The sequence below is a fragment of the Talpa europaea genome (assembly GCF_964194135.1).
Source record: "Talpa europaea genome assembly, chromosome: X".
NCBI classification, from domain to species: Eukaryota; Metazoa; Chordata; class Mammalia; order Eulipotyphla; family Talpidae; genus Talpa; species Talpa europaea.
In genome coordinates this window covers 67,376,243-67,395,133 of record NC_140081.1, presented here as the reverse complement: position 1 = coordinate 67,395,133, position 18,891 = coordinate 67,376,243, and the positions used below count along the sequence as shown (strand labels likewise).

Below are 18,891 nucleotides of genomic sequence, written 5' to 3'. Positions count from 1 at the left end.
TCTTTCTGCCCGCTTGTGTCTATACAAGTGTCCTTTTATTCTTTTGTCCCTTTCCCTAATAAATCTGCCCTTTAAATATAACTAACGTCTCTGTCTTGTGGAGAAACTCGCCTGGGGAACTGGCGCGTGCCACTGAAAGGGGAGCTCTGGTGAAACCTTTCCCTGAGTGAACCCAAGGACCCCCCACTCTAAACCCACAGACTCCAAAAAACGACAACACCTGCAGGCTTCAAAATAAAGCTTAATGTTCCAAGCATGAGCTTTGGCATGCAGTCTCCCTGGATTTCCAGGTTTCAGACCCTTAGAGTTCTAAAGTAGTGGAAGTATTTCTCATTCTGTGGTTCCTGCTGTTACATTAGAATATCCTGGCTAAATTAAATTCATAGATGACCCAGTCATACAGTGCGGGGCGGGGGGGGGGGGAGGGGTGTGAGTAATGGAAATTTACTGGGTACCAATTTTACAGGGCAGAGAGAGGGCCACCCAGAAACCCCAAACCTGCCTGTCCTAAATAGGTTCTGCCATCTGCCACATCAAGACAAAAACATACTCTAATTGTAACAGGGTGGTCCCCTGGAAAGGGGGAGGTTTTAGGTTTCCTGCCTAAAAGGAGGGTGGAGCTGAGCAGAGAGAGAAGAAGCTGTAGAGGAGACTGAGAAGGAAGCAGGATGGAGAGCCAGGAGGATACCTGGAGGAGGCACATGGAGTGGAGAGACATGTGAAGAAACTGCGTTTGTCTTTTGGTTGTGGACTGGGTGACACAGATGTGGCATGGAAAGCCAAAAAGCCCCCCCAAGACCCACATGTCTGGTTTTATACCAAACCTGGCTGCTTAACTCCACCCTCAGGTCCCAGCCACCTTCCCTTTGGTGGTGATGGGATTTGTCTTTCCCAATGTCTTGATGGCTTTGGTTTGGAGTGGGGGTGGAGTCCACAAAGCCTGTATGGAATTAGCTCAGGACATTCTTTCCCGTTCAATGGAAAGGAACTTTAGTACAATTAGTGTGCAATACAGAGAAAGGGAAGTACAGGGAAGAATAAAGTTTCCAAATCAAGCATCCGAAGTTACCCATCCCCTCATGGTTAAATGTCCAGCCAAACAGCATTGGCCTAAAGCAAAGACTGAAAGCCTTCCACAAATCTAAAGCACCTTCTGGTGGGGACCTGTAGGAAAAGGACAGAAGGGGCCTGACAAGCTTGGATGGAAAACAGCAAAATCAAAATCAAGATAAAAGCTGCCATCATTAACCTCCCCCATGGGCCTCTCACCCACGTCTCTTTCGACCAGTCCAGGACCAAGAAGCAAGTAGAATTTCTTCACGTCTCTCTGCTCCAAGTGCTTCCTCCAAGTCTCCTTCTGGCTCTCTCCATCCTTTTTCCTTTCAGACTCTTCTCCAGTTTCTCCTCTTCCCTGCTCAGCGCCACCATTCCTTGGGTGGGCCAGGGAACCTGGAACCTCCCCTTTTCCTGTCACATCAATTAGTCTTCTAGCCCTACTACTATAGCCTTAAGAAATCACTTCAACTCCTGAGTTTCTTCATTTGTAAAATGTGGATAACAGTATCTTCCCTGCATACCTCACAAAGTTATGACCATGCTTCCATGAATTAGTACTCCCATAATACAGTGGATGTGATAACAAGGCCCCACAGAACTTTGAGGTTATATTGTTTCAGATTCCTCCCCTCCCTTTCACAAAGGAGATAAAATTGCTTACCAATTCTTATCATCTGGCAGCTAGAAGAAATTAAAGGGTAAACATATTATAATTGTCAGTCTTTTCTGTATTTTTGCTGTATTTTAAAGACACGGACCACTTGCCATGTTAAAGGTACCCCCTCAAAAAGACTTAATGGTCCTGGTATTGAAGTCATTTTGGAGATGTTGGGTTCGGACAGAGGGGTCCTTGGGATCACACTGAGAAAAGTTTCACCAGAGTTCCCCTTTCAGTGGCACCGGGAGTTTTCCTGGCAACTTGCTCCAAGACACAGAGACGTTAGTTATATTCAAAAGGACAGGTTTAGGGCCTCCCTGGTGGCTCAAGGGGTTAAGTCTCAGCACTGTGAATCTATCCGCAGCTATTGCAGAAGAGTTTGATCCTGGCCAGGGAGCTAACCCACGTGGTGCAGCAGACCTTTCCTGTCTTGACTGCTGCTCCCCTCAGAAGTATATTTCAGTCAATCCACCTGTTCTGCTCCCAATTGTGTCTGGTGAACCCTCTCACCTCACCCCAACTCTGGCCTACATCCCAGCACTTGTAAGCATAAACAAATAAATCCGGGCATCCCTGGTGGCTCAAGGGGTTAAGCACCACACTAAGAAACAATCCACAGCCTCTGCAGCAGGAGTTCGATCCCTGGCCGATCAGGGAGCAACCCACATGGCAAGGCAGACCTCTCCTGTCTCTCCTGCTCCCCTCAGAAGTGTATTTCAGTCAGTCTGCCTGTTCTGTTCCCCACTCTGTCTCTGGTGAATCCTCTCACCCCCCGCATCTCTGGCCTGTACCCCAGCTCTTGTATGCATAAATAAATAAATCGTTTTTTTAAAAAAGTAAACAAATAAATCTTTTTTAAAAATAAAGAAATAAAAGGTATACCTATATCCAAAAGGGCAGGTTTATTATAAAAGTGGCAGGCGAGAATTCTACCACTGAACCACCCATGCACTGATAGGTTTATTATAAAAGTGAAAGAGGGCCTCCCCGGTGGCGCAGCGGTTGAGTGCTGGGTTGCAAAGCTGCCCGCAGCCTCTGCAGTGCCAGTTCGATCCCGGGCTGCTCCCCGGCCACCGGAGGAGGGTCCCACATGGCGCGCAGACCTCTCCTGCCGCCCGCTGCTCTCCTTAGCAGTGTACTTTGGTCCTTCTGCCTGTTCTGCATCCTGCTCTGACTCTGGTGAATTCTCTCACCCTCCGGCGCTTCTGACTGTACCCAGTGCTTGTATGTATAAATAAATAAATAAATAAATAAATAAATAAATAAATAAATAAATAAATAAATAGTAAAAAAAAAACCATTAAAAAATAATAAGAAAAGTGAAAGAAAAATAAAGGACACCGCATAGACACAAGTGGACAGAAAGGGCTGCCCTGAAAGGAACAGGTTTGCTAAAAGAGAAGCCTGCATGGACACAGGTGGCAAGCCTTGAGGAGAGCTGCCTCTGCTGAGGGAAGTCAATGAAGAGAAGCGTGCGCGAGTCACAGGTCACAGGCAGGCAGGAGGGCTGCTGCCCTGCAGAAGGAAAAGTTTGGTGAAAAGAAGTACCTGTATACTCACAGGTGGGCAGAAAGGCTGCTGCCCCTTGCCAGTGCAGAAATTGCAGTGAGAGAGTCTTTTCTTTGGGAGGGGCTCATTGCATTGTGGGGTGGATTGTTTGCTGTTGATTCTCCTTAACTATGTAGAATTTGGAAGGGACCAGAGATTCTGCAGTGGCCCTCAATCTCCATATCTTTACTGGTCTGCACCCGGTGTGACACTCTAACAGCAGTCTGACACTTGCTGAGTTCTGTGCCTTGACACCTAAGATTTTTTTAGTTCCTATAACTGGGTTTATGGTTATGTTTATCCCTTCTACCCCCATCCCCAGCTCCTGGCATTGTATGAGCCAGGTTTCTGGTCTTCTGGTGCTTCCTTTCCAACTTTTCTCTTCTTGTCCTCCATCAGTATATAATTTTTACCGGCAAGACTTTTTAAATTAAACTTGTCAGTCACTTAAATGTCTATATTACTTTGGGGTTACATTTTTACATTTAAGGGAAAACATTTACTAGTGTCTACTTTGGTCCTTCCTTGCACTTATCTTTCTTGTGTATGAATCATCATATTGAAGTGCAATTTATTTATTTTTCATCTACTTCTGCTGTGCCCAAGTTCTTTGTCTTTGCAGATATTGATTGTTATATCCTTTGACAGCTTTTTTTTCTGCCTTTTTACTATAAGATGATGTCTAGACAGATAGCAGTTATTAAAAGTTTGGGAAGTGATTATTGTCTTAGGCAGGCTGGTGTAGGGTTTGTTTAGGAATAAACAGTCTCTTTTTAAGCTTTAAAAAAAAGCACAACTCATTTATCATTAATATGAGATGGAAATTTTGTTCTCAGTGTGAATGTCACTTGAGAAAATGAAAATATGGGGTAGTTAAGTGACAAAAGTAACTGGAGTCTTGCTGAGGAAGGATGGTGCCAAGCAAAGCCTTGTTCAGCCTAAAATGACGATAATTGTTGAAGAGATATTTATTGATCAATGATATTATTTATTTACTTATGGCTGGTGTATAAGGAGATAAAGTTAATTATTTTTAAATTGTAATACTCAGTCTCTTTCCTAAAGAAAATGAGTAAAGATGGCCATTAAATTATATTCCATCTTTGCTATATCTTAATTGTATCATGCTTTATCCAGAAATTACTATCACTGGCCAGCAAATTGTTTGTGCTTATTTAATTTAGAAAGTTATACATCAATACTTCTGCAAAACCCACTTATTTTGACAACTGGCATATCATCTCTTTGATATGTCTGCTTCCCATCTAGAAAGAAAACATCTTTGAGTGCCTGAACTATTTTCCTGTGTCCTTACTGTAACACATACCAAAGTGTTTTGCTAAAGGTAGATGTTCAGAAATGTGAATTGGTTAATCAGGAAATCCAAGCTACAGAGAAGTAAGAAATAATGGAAGGTAAGGAGTGATATAAATTCCATTGATTTAGTGAACATAGAATCATATTTTCCTCTGGCTTCTTCACGTTAAGCCTTCTAGTCTGTGTATAGATGGAACTTCACCAGTTCTAGCGTTAGGGGGGAAAAGGATGTCCTAAAGCTAATTCCATACAGGCTTTGTGGACTCCACCCCCACCCCAGGCCAAAGCCAAAGACACTGGGAACTCCAAATCCCATCACCACCAAACGGAAGGTGGCTGGGACCTGAGGGTGGGGTTAAGCAGCCAGGTTGGTATAAAGCCAGACACGTGGGCTTTGGAGGGGTCCCCCATTTTGGCTCTCCGCCAGCTCGCAGCATCCAGCCAGCTCTGAGAGTGTTTTTTGGGTTTCCAGGTCGTCAGATCGGGTAGGACACATTAAAGTCTTTATTTCCCTATTTTCTCCCTGAATTGTACTTTTTTCTTCTTTCCTTTTCCCTTGTAAATAAACCTTTTATTAACCTTTTGTGTGTGCCTGTATTGGAGTATTAATAAGTCCCTTTTAAGTGCGTGGGTGAGGACCCACAGCCAGGCAACCCGTTCAATGTCGGGGCTGCCCTACAACACTAGGACTTTGTGCTCCTCCCTTGAGATGGGAAACCAGAAAATACACTGCTTGCTTTCCAAATATACTCAGGAACTACTGCTTGACATCCACTTGAGAAACTCATTATTTTCAATTTCTTATCTTCCCCAGGGGTCTTTCTCCTGATAGGAAGAGGGTCCGGTCCAAGAGTGTTAGGAGAAGACTACAAGGGACAAGCCTGAAATAATCTGTTTGAGACACACAGAAGGGTTGATCATGCCCAGCTCAAGAAAAACATTGTTGGGGGCAATCTCATTAGCCATTCAAGGAAAAAATGAAGACCTCTATCCTTGATCATACAGTGCCACTTTCAGGAGGAGATTTGGTATCCAAACCATTTTATGCCTGGTGCCTTCCCATCCTTTCCTACTGCTTTTTAAGGGTTTAAAGAAAGCAGCATAATAGGCTTTTTAAATAGCCACCTAGTGGTAGGTGGCAGTTTGCCATCTTGCCATAGTGGTTAAGAGCAGAGGAAGTAGTGTTAGACAATCATGGATTCCACTCCAGCTCTTCCATTTCATATCAGTGAGATTTGGCACAAGTTATTTAGCCCCTTCCAGCTTATTTGTAGTGGTAAAATAGGAATGATGATTGTACATATCTACTAGGATTGTTTTGAGGAGTAATCACTTAGCATATCAGTTGCTTACTGTTGATAGTCGTTATATTAATTAGTATAACAAATAGTAATTTCCTATCTTTGTGGCCATTACGGATGGTCTCAGGGGAGCTCTGTGAGCCACAAATTAAGGATCATAGTTTGCTAACTTCCTCTCTTTACAGACTCTGACCAAGCTGTTTTTACCCAAGGTAATTATGCCTTCTGTCAATACTGCTTAAAAGGTAGGCATTATAAACACAAGGTTCTCAGCTATGGACACCAAAGATCCTGAACAAAGGAGATAGAGGAATCTGCACTCCTTTTAATTCCCAAAATCCACTCCTTAAATGGTCTAGACCAGTGATTTTCAAACTTTGAGCAACATCCCACCCCCTTTCCCTCTCTACTGAAACCATACAAAGAATCACAATATATAAAGCATATAAAAGAAGTACTTAGTGTAACATTATCATCGATTCATATATGTGACATTTATGTACGCTTCAGTACAAAAAATGAAATTAGGAGCTAATGGTGACAGTTGTAGACTTATCAGTATCTATAATCCAATTTCTTTTTGCACTTTGTTTTTTACAGTTTAAAAAATTAAAGATAAAATGCACATAGAAGTAGTGATTGCAAATGATTGCATTTTGTTTGATTTGATAACTGATTTAGAAACTTACAAAAGTATTAATAGAAAATAATTCTGTGGACTTGTATGAGCTACATAATTTTTCTGAACCCTGGTTTCCCAATTTGTATCATGATACCTATCTCAAAGTGTGATAAGGGTGAAGGAAGACATTTTATGTAAAATCTTTGCAGAATTTCAAAGGCTTTCAGAATGCCTGGCTCATAATAAGCAAACAGTAAGTACTCACTAGCACTATCATGATCAGCGCCATCACCACCACCACAAGCAGTAACTTGTGTTTGAATTCCTCAAATCTTATAGCAAAATAATTAGTCAATAGAGTCCTTAGTCCTGTGCATCTTCATTGTTTTGTGGGAAACACTTTTATTTTTTTTTAAAGATTTATTTGTGCATACAAGAACTGGAGTACAGGCCAGAGGTATGGGGGGTAAGAGGATTCACCAGAGAGGATTCTGTTCCCGCCTGGGGAACAGAACAGGCGGAAATACTTTTAAATGTATATTATAGCATCATAAAATGCTGATCTCTTTAATATATTAACTCTAGTTTGTAAATTAACACATATTTGTACATGGTTTCTACATAGACTTTGCCTGGTCGATTATGAGCTTTTTGAGAGCAGGGCCTATAATTTATTATTGTGTGTGCGTTTGTGTGTGTATTCCTTAAGTGACTGGTACAGCAAATATTCAAAAGCTATTTCTAGGATTATATTCAAGTTCACGTAATTGAATTTTTAAAAACTTCCCCAAATCCCCAGTTACTTTCCCATGTCTGCTCAGTATTCCCGTCCATTTTTTCCAACATCGCAATAATTTTTTTTAATAAAAAATTGTATAGGGCCTCCCTGGTGGCACAAGGGGTTAAGACAGAACCTACGAAGCAATCCACAGCCACTGCAGCACGAGTTCTATCCCCGGCCAGGGAGCTACCCATATGGAGCAGCAGACCTCTCCTGACTCCTTCCCTGTTCCACTCAGCAGTGTATTTCAGTCAGTCTGCCTGTTCTGTTCCCCACTCTGTCTCCGGTGAATTCTCTCACCACCCCCATACCTCTGGCCCGTACCCCAGTTCTTGTATGCATAAATAAATAAATCTTTTTAAAAAATTGTATATACTTAGAAACATTTAGAATGACAACAAAACAGCTGCAATATAACTTTTGCAATTACAGAACAATTATTAAATATAAGCTGCATCCATGACAACTGAAAATGAAGAACTACTATCCCCATATAAAACTAATTTGTGTTGCACACCAACCTTAAATTTTCATGTCACTTTAGAACCCCCAGTCTTGTGCCAGGCAAGGTAATATGTCGTTGAAGATACCACAAGGACAGGGCTCTAAAGACATATTCTGTAGCATGTTAACTATACGAAAAATACACTGGACAGCTTAAAAATAAATCTTACACAACTTTATATTTCAATTTTGTTCTTTAAAAGGACTGAGTTATATACAGGGTGTTAAATGTTTTATAAGCAAGGGGAAAAAAACTACCCTAAATGAACTTACTCATCTTCATCATCTTCTTCATCTTCCTCCTTTTTTTATCCTCTTTGTCTTCCTCCATTTCTTTCTTTTTCCTGCTTTTTTCAATCTTGATGACTGCCATTTGGCTGCATCAGACTTCCCTTTAGTTTGGGATGCAGCAATATCCTTTTTGTTTTTTTCCTTCAGCCTAGCAGCCTTCTTTCCGTAAGGCTGCTTGTTGTCTGCTACAGTCTTGTTGCACACTCTCCCAGTGTCTCTGCAACGTCACCAATGCATGAGGGGGATGTTCTTCTTTGATTTTGGGGCAATACTCAGAACAAAACAGAAAAAGGCCAAAGGAGGCTTCTTGGGTGTATTAGGGTCCTTGAGTTTCTTTTTTATTTCTCCTCTAGGGCCATATAAATTTTCATTTCACTTTCATCATGAGCCTTGTATGCCTTTGCCATGTCTTCAAACTTTCCTTTCTCTTTACCAGACTTGTTCTCTACCTCTCTGAGCACTTAGAAAACTCTGAGGAGTTGACTGAAACATCTTGGTACTTCTTCTTGTGGCTTATTTTGGCAAGTTTGCACAGAAAATGCAGATGATGACATTTTGCTTCTCGACTTCTTAAACTCTCCTTTGTCCATGTTTAATTATTTTTCTTCAGAAAGGCAGAATCACCCAGTGCCCATCCAGTTCTCACTTGCCCTGGCTCTGTCTCTATGGAGTTCCAAGTACTGTTCTTGTAATTTTTTTTTAAAAGATTTATTTATTTATTTATACAAGCACTGGGTACAGTCAGAAGCATGGGAGGGTGAGAGAATTAACCAGAGCCAGAGCGGGGAGCAGAACAGGCAGAAGGACCAAGGTACACTGCTGAGGGGAGCAGTGGGCAGTGGGTGGCAGGGAGGGGTCTGCGCGCCATGTGGGACCCTCACCGGTGGCGGGGGATTGAACTGGTGCTGCAGAGGCTGCAGGCAGCTTCGCAGCCCAGTGCTCAACCGCTGTACCACCAGGGGAGGCCCTGTAATTTTTTAAATTGTCTCCTGAATCAAGGGTTCCAACCTTTTTTTGTAGGTAAGGAGTTCCTCAGTTTCTTTGTAAGAACCTCAAGAATTTGAAGGCCTTAATACCCTCTAAAGACGGAGAACAAATGTACTACTGCTTAGAGGTCACCAAAAGATCACTGGCCCACCTTCTCCAACTACAGTTCTGGGCCCTCCCATGAGTTTGTCATTTAGCGTTAATCTCTTATAGGAGAGACAAGAAACATTTGACTTTAGATTTGACAATTTCTGGTTATGAAAATAGCTCTTAGCAGCCATCTAAAAGTCATTACCGTTATAGAAAGCCATTTGAATACATGTAATTCACTCCCAGAGTTAAGGTTTCTGGTTCTAAAATCACAAATGTCATAAAACCCTGGTAGTTATATATTAATATTATCTGCCCTTATGATCCAGCAGGCAAATTTAGATTGCCATTACTTAAAGAATAAGAGCTCCTGCCTTCCTGTCCCCCTTCCTGCTCCCTTACACAAACATTGTGTAACCATAACCATTACTATTGTTAGGGGGAAAAGGATCTCCTAAAGCTAATTCCATATAGGCTTTGTGGACTCTACCCCCACTCCAGACCAAAGCTATCAGGACACTGGGAAAGACAAATCCCATCACCACCAAAGGGAAGGTTGCTGGGACCTGAGGGTGGAGTTAAACAGCCAGGTTTGGTATAAAAACCAGACATGTGGGTCTTGGGGGGTCTTTTTTGGCTTCAAAGCTCTTGGCTCGCAGCCAGCTCTCAGAGTGCCATTGGGTTTCCAGGTCAGCAGAACAGGTAGGACGCATTCAAGACTTTATCTCCCTATTTTCTCCCTGAGTTGTACATTTCCTCATTTCCCCTTGTAAATAAACCTTTTATTAACCTTTTGTGTGTGCCTGCAGAGGAGTATTAATAAGTCCCCTTTAAGCGAGCGGGTGAAGACCCACAGCCAGGCAACCCGTTTTATATCGGGGCTGCCCTGTAACACTACCACCACCATGAAACCTTGCCCTAAAGGAGTTAAAAATCTAGCAGGGGAAGCAGACACACAGATTTTCATAGCATTGATTGCATGGCATTCTAATTGAAATAAACAAAGGATATTATGAAGGTAAAGTGGAGAGAAGCACCTAAATCAGAGTTGATAATACATCCTACAGGATAGAGAGGAGTTTTCCAGGGAAAGGGGTGAACATGGAAAGACAGATTTTTAAAAGCAGAGGTCACTTCACTAAGCATACAACTAGGGCAAGAACCAGCATGGTGTGTTTGGAAAACTCCAAACAGTTCAATGTTAGAGAAGCATGATGTGCCAGGTAGAGGTTGAAAAACAAGGCCAGGATAGGCTGGCACCTAATCAAGCAGATTTTAGTATTAGAGTGGATACTGGTAGTCTATGCAAATGATTGGTTGACAGTTTTCCTTCATCTAGTAAATACAAGGTGATCAGGGCAGGAACCACTCAAGGGTTGTAGAAGTGGAGTGGGAAAAAAACAGATTCAAGGAATATTTAGGAGTTAAAATGGGCAGGATTTCATGATTTTTTTTTTAAAGATTTCATTTATTTTTGCATAGAAGAACTGGGGTGTAGGCCCGAGGTATGGAGGGTGAGAGGATTCACCAGAGACATAGTGGGGAGCAGAACAGGCAGATCTACTGAAATACACTGGTGAGGGGAGCAGCCAGTGAAGCAGGAAAGGTCTGCTGCACCATGTGGGTAGCTCCCTGGCCAGCCCGGTATTGAACTCATGCTTCAGAGGCTGCAGATAGCTTCACAGTGCTGTACTTAACCCCTTGTGCCACCAGGGAGACCCAACAAAGGTAATTTTTAAATATCTTCATAGATTTAGACATTAAAAAGTCACACTAAAGAAATTATAATGTAAGTTAAACATTGTAACTAAATGATAATGGAAATTCTACTTATCAATACTATGAGATGTATTGAAATGTAAACATAGAAAAAATATGTAGCATCTGATATTTTTAATAAAAAATGAAAAACTGAGAATCAATCAGATAGACATTCATCTTAAGAAGTTAGAAAGAGGACCTCCCCGGTGGCTGAGCTGGTTGAGCGCTGTACTGTGAAGCTGTCCACAGCCTCTGCAGTGCAGGTTCGACTCCCAGCTGGCCAGGGAGAAACCCACTTGGTGTGGCAGACCTGTCCTGCCTCACCTGCTGTTCCCCTCAGCAGTGTCTTTGGTCCTTCTGCCTGTTCTGCTCCCTGCTCTGTCTCTGGTGAATCCTCTCACCCTCCCGCGCCTCTGACCTGTACCCCAGTTATTGTATAAATAAATAAATCTTAAAAAAAAAAGAAGTTAGAAAGAGAAAAATGAAATAAATATAAACGTGAGAAGAATAAAAGTAGGAGGAAAAAATTTTGAAACAGAAAACAAACATGCAGTGGAAAGCATCATTAAAATCAAAAGTTGATCCTTTGAAAATAATAATAATAATAATAACATAAACTCTATGGTAAGAAAAAAAGAACGCAAATAATCAATAAGGGTAGTTGAAAAGGTTTAACCACAAATGCAACAGATATTAAAATTATAAGAGGCTATTATGAACAATTTTATAGCAATACATTTTGATACATTATATTTTGAATAAAATGGATACATTCCTAAAAAATAGTTATTAAAGAAATGAATATTGCAGTCAATTTTCTACCAGAATTTCATGAAACAGATTGTTCTAATTTTTATACAAATTTTTCCAAATAGAAAAAGTAGGAGCATCCCCCCACACCCTGTTCTCTCTGTAAGTTAAGGATAACCTTAAGGGGAAAAAAGAGAGATAATGGCAACAAAAGACAGGAAATTTACTGGATAGTTTCTTTCATGAACATAAATGTGAAAATCTTAAACAAAATATTAGGGCATTGAACCCATCAGGATATAAAAAAGGAAAATCTGTCACGACATCTTGGATTAATTCCAGGAAATACAACTGTTGTTTTGATATTTGGACATATATAAATTTAAATTACAACATTAATATTTTAAAGGTGAAAAATATGCTTCTCTTGGTAGAGATTTTTCACACAACAGTACACGGTTTACTCCCTGACAATTCATTTGACCTCAGTAGAGGTTGAAACATTTTAAAGCAAGGAGCAATATTTTTTCTCAGATTTCAGTTTGGTTAGTCACTGCTAACACATAAATACTGCAGATATTATATTATTTAAAAATGAAGCATAATTTCCCGATTACAAAATAATCTTTCTTAATTTATAGAAAGTCGGAAAATACAGAAAACACAATAAGAAAAATGAGATTTCCCATAATTCCAATATTCTTAAAACATTTTGGTATGTATCCTTCCAATGTTTTTTGTGCGTGTGTGTGCATTTGTAATTTACATGAATATGACCATAATGTACATACTATTCTGTTGTAACAGCCTATTTTCATTTATTAATATCATAAAATTTTTCATATTATTTTCCTGACAGATTCATACATTATCTTGTAATGACTAAACGGCTATATCATAATTTATTCAGTTCCTCCCCTATTGTTAGACATTTTAGGTTTTTATCATTATAAGTTGTTATAAATAATGCAGTGATTCTGATAGCTGAGCCTTTCTACTTATCTATAATTTTCCTTAGGATACCTAAATGCAAGTAAAACTGCTAAGACAAGTGAAAGGAACGCTCATATACTTTTTCTGAGTTGTAAACTGGTCCAACCCCTATGACAAACAGTATATAGACGTTTCTCAATATATGAAAAATAGACCTACCATTTGACCCAGCAATTGCACTTCTAGGTCTCTATCTAAAAGATGCAAAAACAGGGCCTCCCCAGTGGCGCAGCAGTTGAGCGCTGGGCTGCAAAGCTGCCCTGAGCCTCTGCAGCGCCAGTTCGATCCCTGGCCACTGGTGAGGGTCCCACATGGTGCTCAGACCAATCCTGCTGCACCCGCTGCTCCCCTCAGCAGTGTACCTCAGTCCTTCTGCCTTTTTTGCTCCCCGCTCTGGCTCTGGTGAATTATCTCACCCTCCCGTGCTTCTGACTGTACCCAGTGCTTGTATAAATAAATAAATAAATCTTTTAAAAAAGAAAAAAAACCCACTTTCCTTTAAAAAAAATTAAAAAAAAAAGATGTAAGAACACTAACTCGCAGGAACATATGCACTCTTATGTTCATTGCAGCACTATTTAAAATAGCCAAAATATGGAAACAACCAAAGTGCTCAAGGACAGATAAGTACTCTCTATATACAGATAAGTACTCTATCTCTATATATACAATGGAATACTACACAAATATAAAACAAGATAAACTCTTGCCATTTACAATAACATGGATGGAACTGGAGAGATGATGCTCAGCAAAATAAGTCAGAGGTGAAAGACAAATACTGGATGGTTTCACTTACATGTGGAATATAGAAAAACAAAAGAAGCATTAAACAAAACCAAACTCATAACAAACCCTAGATATCTAGCTGTGGAATTGAGACTACAAGAGGGAGAGAGGGAAAAACACAGTTGAGAGGGGACAGAATGGATTATGGTGGAGGACTATAGGTGTCCTGGTGATGGTTTGGTATGGTGACATGTATCTGAGGAGATATGATCCTCTGAATCACATAAAATGTGAATCATATACAATTTTACTTCAATAAAAATATTTTTAATAAAATAAAATCCATAATTTAAATTGAAAGTTAAAAACTAAAACAAATTGTGCAAATTTTGAAGGCTCAAGAAATTATCTATTTCAGATACATATCCAAGTACATATATTAAATTAAGATGCAGGGAAGGTAGTGTTTCAAATTAGATTCTTCGGAGCTAGTTAACTACTAATTTTGAAAAAGTCAAATCCATATGCCATACAATACATCAGAAGATATGCCAGGCATAGTAAAATTTTAAATGTAAGAGACACTGAACCTATTGGTCCAGCCCTTAGTAAAGAAGTGTGTAGACTCCTCAAAAGACTAAAAATGGATGTACCATATAACCCAGGAATTCTACCTCTAGTTATCTATCCAAAGAGCACAAAAACACTAATTTCGAAAGGCTGCCTGAACTCCTATGTTTATAATAGCACTATTTACAATAGCCCAGATATGGTAACAACCTAAATTCCCCAGAAAAAATGAGTGGATCAAGATGTGTAATATATATACACAATGGAATACTACTCAGCAATCAAAAAAGAAAAACTCATGCCATTGGAGCTAGAAGGGATTATTCTAAGTGAAACAAGCCAGAATGAGAAAGATAAATACTGGATGGTTTCACTTTTATGTGGAACCTAAAGAAACCAAACACAGGATCAGATAAAAACAAACTGTAACACCTACAGAAAGCAGATGATAGATCTGGGACATTTAGGAGGAGAGTGGGGAGAAGGAAGAAAACAGTGGGAAGAGAGCACAATGGACTATGGTGGAAGACTATGCGTGTTTTGGTGGTAGGAAAACTATTGTGACCACACCTGACGGGAGAAATCCTGTATTGTGAAAAAATAAACAGGGGCACAAAATAAAAATAATAATAATAATAATAATAATAAATGTAAGAGATTTAATTGCAAAGTCCTGGAAGATAATGTAGAGAAATATTATCATAAGTATGAAATAGGGAATAACTGCTGTTATAAAAATTTGAAAGCATAAAGAAAAAGGTTGACATATTGGACCACTTTCTAAACTTTTTATGTCAAAAAACATCATGAAAAACATAGTCAACAAATGCCATGTTTAGGAAAACATTTAAAACGTGCCAAATAAAAATTTAACTCATTACTGTATAATGAACTGAAGGCTATCTATTGTTTGTGTGTGTGTGTGTGCATTTGTACATGTGTTTATATTTACACACACACACACACTTGGGTCTTTTTCAAGAAAGAGAAGTGACAGCTTTCTCTTCATTGTTGCTCTGAAATGCAGCTCTAGTCTGAAGGTAAAAGAAAAAATAAGTGGGAGATGAAAATCTGGGAGTGTCTATTAAAATGATGATAATTTATTCCAAGCTAAAATGAGTAATGAGACATTATCACTTTATGTGATGTATGGCCAAAATCTTTATATATTGTATTAAAGAAGTCATGTTTTAAGACACTCTGAAAGAAAGAGGAAAGACAGGAAAGAGAAAACAGGGGAAGGTAAAGGAGGGTAAAGTATGAAAGGGTGAGTAGGGAGTAGAATTAACCAAGAACCTAGGGGAAATAATAGCAAAACATTAGCCTAGCAGTAAATACAACAAACAAACCATTTCTCATAGTATTATCATAGACACATTTTCCTAGCAAACACAAATATTTACTAACCTTCACCTTATAATAAAGGAGGCTTGTATTGGTTCAGAAATGTTTCATTGGCAGCCAGGTAGTCTGGATAGAATGTCTTATATAAATCATAAAGCATGCCTTGACTGGTACTCATGATGACAAAGATAGAATAGCTTTCAGGCACTGAAAGGAACACAGCATACTCCCTGAAATTAGCCATCTCCACTATCTTCCTCAATGTGAAACTAACTTAAAACTCTGTGTGACCTCCATGTTAGACAAGTAGAAAAACTGGGCTGGGAAGTTAGGAAGCTTCTTTACTGGGGTTTATATACTTGGATGGGCTTTTCCATGTTCCTTTTTCACTATCAAACTTTCAATATGGTTAATAATGTTAGATACCAGAGTAAAACACTGGGTTACTCAATTGATATTAAAATCGTCTGCCTTCCCTGGGTGTCTCATCCTTTGCATTTTATGTGTTGAAAAGAATATTGCCTGAAGGGAAAACACTTGGACAAACAGTACATTTGGAAACAATCCAACTAAAAACTTTGAGCAAGTTCCTGACACAAATAAGGACCTATCCTATGTTTTGTGTTTTTATTTTTTTGCCCTGATTTTGCTTCATTTGTACTATCTAGACTTGCAGTTTAGGATAAATTGCAGTCTAATTTATACCAACCTAGAATGCAAATGTAATTTGAGAAATTTATAAATTAGATAAATCTAGTGCTTATGAAAGGCTCAAAGCAGAGAACGTCGGAGACTATGTAAAACCATTGACCAGGGCAGAATCTAGCAGAGTACACTGAACCTAATGCCCATTTAAAAAATGTTGTTAAATCGCACCAATGACTTCACAAAACAGCATTCTTTCTTATTGCCCTGCCAAAGAAATCTTGACTGGTTTCCTATTAATGAGAGATCCACGTTCAAATTCCTCTTCCCTTTCTATAGACAGCAGTAATCACTAGCTTTATTCTATACTGCCTACTGGCATGCCTCCTTCACTATGGCCAAAGGGATACAAAGTCTTTCAAACTCTTGACTAGCCATATTTACAAGAGGAATGTTCTCCCTTCAACAAATCCAAATACTTCACCTTTTTCCATTTATAACATGGATGCCACAGCCTCTACTTATTCTGCCCTCACACTATAACTCCAAAATATTTATTCCCATTTTTCTCTTTTGGCATTCCCTGTGTGGCTCTCATCACAGTTTTTTGTTTTCTTTAAAATTTCGGGTAGTTCAGTCTTTTTTTCCTCAACCAAATTATTGCCTCTTAGAAATGATGGCTCCTGACTCATATCTCTTATATATCCTACCTCTTTTGTCTGAGTTCTTAACCTTGAAAGTGAACCCCTTAAGGTATATGGATAGAACTGTATTTCAATGTGATAGAGCTTTCTGTATTCCATGTTGTATTTATTTTTGAACCTTTCATTGAAGTTGAACATGAATTCATGAAAATTCATACATCACAAATGTAGCTAAATGAATTTTTATTCCTTTTCAATCTTTTTTTTTATTTATTTGTTTGTTTGTTTGTTTGTTTGTTTTTTGTTTATACATGCACTGGGTACAGTCAGAAGCGCAGGAGGGTGAGAGAATTCACCAGAGCCAGAGCGGGGAGCAGAGCAGGCAGAAGGACCGAAGGACACTGCTGAGGGGAGCAGCGGGCGGCAGGAGAGGTCTGCGCGCCATGTGGAACCCTCCTCTGGTGGCCGGGGAGCAGCCAGGGATTGAACTGGTGCCGCAGAGGCCGTGGGCAGCTTCGCAACCCAGCGCTCTACCGCTGCGCCACCTGGGAGGCCCTAAATGAATTTTTATAAGGTGGCCATCATTGTATCATTAACACCCAGAACAAGAAACAGGACTATTGCCTGCCCTTCAGAAGGCCCCAAATGCCCCCTTTCCATCAGAACCCCTGAGGGTAACCCTTTTTTACTTCTGATACCAGAGATTTGTTTTGCCTGTTCTTGAACTTAAAACAATAACAATCACTGCTATGTGTTTTAGTTTATGCATTTAAAAAAATTATTCTGAGAATGTACCCAAAGCCTTCAACAGACTGCCAAAAACATTCATGGTGCCCATCCCCCTCACCTCCCCCCACCACCACACACACACAATGGTACAGAAACCTGGAACAACCTCTTAGGCCTTCCCAGCTCTAGGATTACTAAGAGTCTGGTATTTATTTTTTTTTTAAGATTTATTTATTTATGCATACAAGAGCTGTACAGGCCAGATTCACCAGAGTGGGTGGCAGGATTCACCAGAGACAGAGTGAGGAGGAGAATAGGCAGATGTACTGAAATACACTGCTGAGGGGAGCAGCAGGCGAGTCAGGAGAGGTCTGCTGCACCATGTGGGTTGCTCCCTGGCCGGCCTGGGATCGAACTCGTGCTGCAGAGGCTGCGGATTGCTTCATAGTGAGGTGCTTAACCCCTTGTGCCACCAGGGAGGCCCCAGAGTTTGGTCTTTAAATAAAATGAGGAGAAATTTGCAGAACTAATCACAAAAGTAAAGTGACTCAGAATCTGATAATACTTAAAATAGATGGCAGTGCCAAGAATATGCGAAGATTGATTCATCGTTAGTCAGTTCTTACTGTGAGGGCAGGGTGGGTAAAGTACTTTTTGACTGAGCAAAATGGGCTCTATTTAATTATTTTGTTATATGTTGTTCATGACTTTGTGTTTTTTTTCCCTTTCAAAAATTTAAAAATAGTCTACCTATCTTGTGGACAAAACTCTCGCATCATCTAGCACAGGGTCGTGCATATGAAAAGAACTGAATAAGTATCTCATTATTCATTTTGTGCTTCAGTTGGCCATCTTGAAACAAAATGTCAACTAATTAGGTATATCTTGCCTAATTGGCAGTTTTTATCAAACTTCAGTAGACCTTGTTAGCAATCAGTTATAGAGAGATGTTTGCACTGCAGATGAACAACACTACCAAGACCTCCAAGTATGAGCAGAGACTGATCTACCTAATCATGGAAAAAAACACAATTTCCTGCAATGTCTGTGGCATGAATGAGTATACCTCTCTGTGTTTTGCTTAGGGAGTTAGATGGCTCTTATTTGTTTGATCTTTTTGCCTAGCATTTTTATTCTCCTGAATATCTTTTATACATTCAATGTCATTTTTTGAGTGCTAAATATGCACTCAGCACTGCATTCAAGGGCTGCGGCAGATGAAACAAAAATAGAATATTCTAGTTCCAATCATCCAGTAATTTAGTAACTGGTTTGAGAAACAAGGGATAATAACCAATAAGAGCTAAATGAAGGTACAAAGCTGGCTACATTTAAGCAACAACAATAAATGGTAAAGAAAATAAGAATAATTGAATGTTAATAATTTTATTCAAATGAGTAGCTTCCCTTTGGGGATGTGGGAGAAAGCCCCAAAGAATAGATCATCATCATTGTGGCTGCTTCAGAACTTATATATAGAAAAGGCTTTAGGGCGTGGCTATCTGATTAGAATGGAGGACTGAAAGTTTTGTCTTAAAGATACGTTTACACTACCAACCACTATTCTGATG

At 39.7% G+C, this 18,891-nt stretch overlaps 1 protein-coding gene and 1 pseudogene across 2 annotated transcripts in view; one reads left to right on the top strand and one right to left on the bottom strand.

Annotated features, from left to right (window-relative positions):
* COL4A6 (collagen type IV alpha 6 chain) overlaps positions 1 to 18,891 on the top strand; it is a gene marked incomplete at both ends in the record, with an annotated part of 282,364 nt that overhangs the window by 22,333 nt on the left and 241,140 nt on the right. The window lies entirely within an intron of this gene.
* Positions 8,057 to 8,668, bottom strand: LOC311186952 (high mobility group protein B1-like; annotated as a pseudogene). The gene has a single exon. The product of its transcript is annotated as a high mobility group protein B1-like (transcript).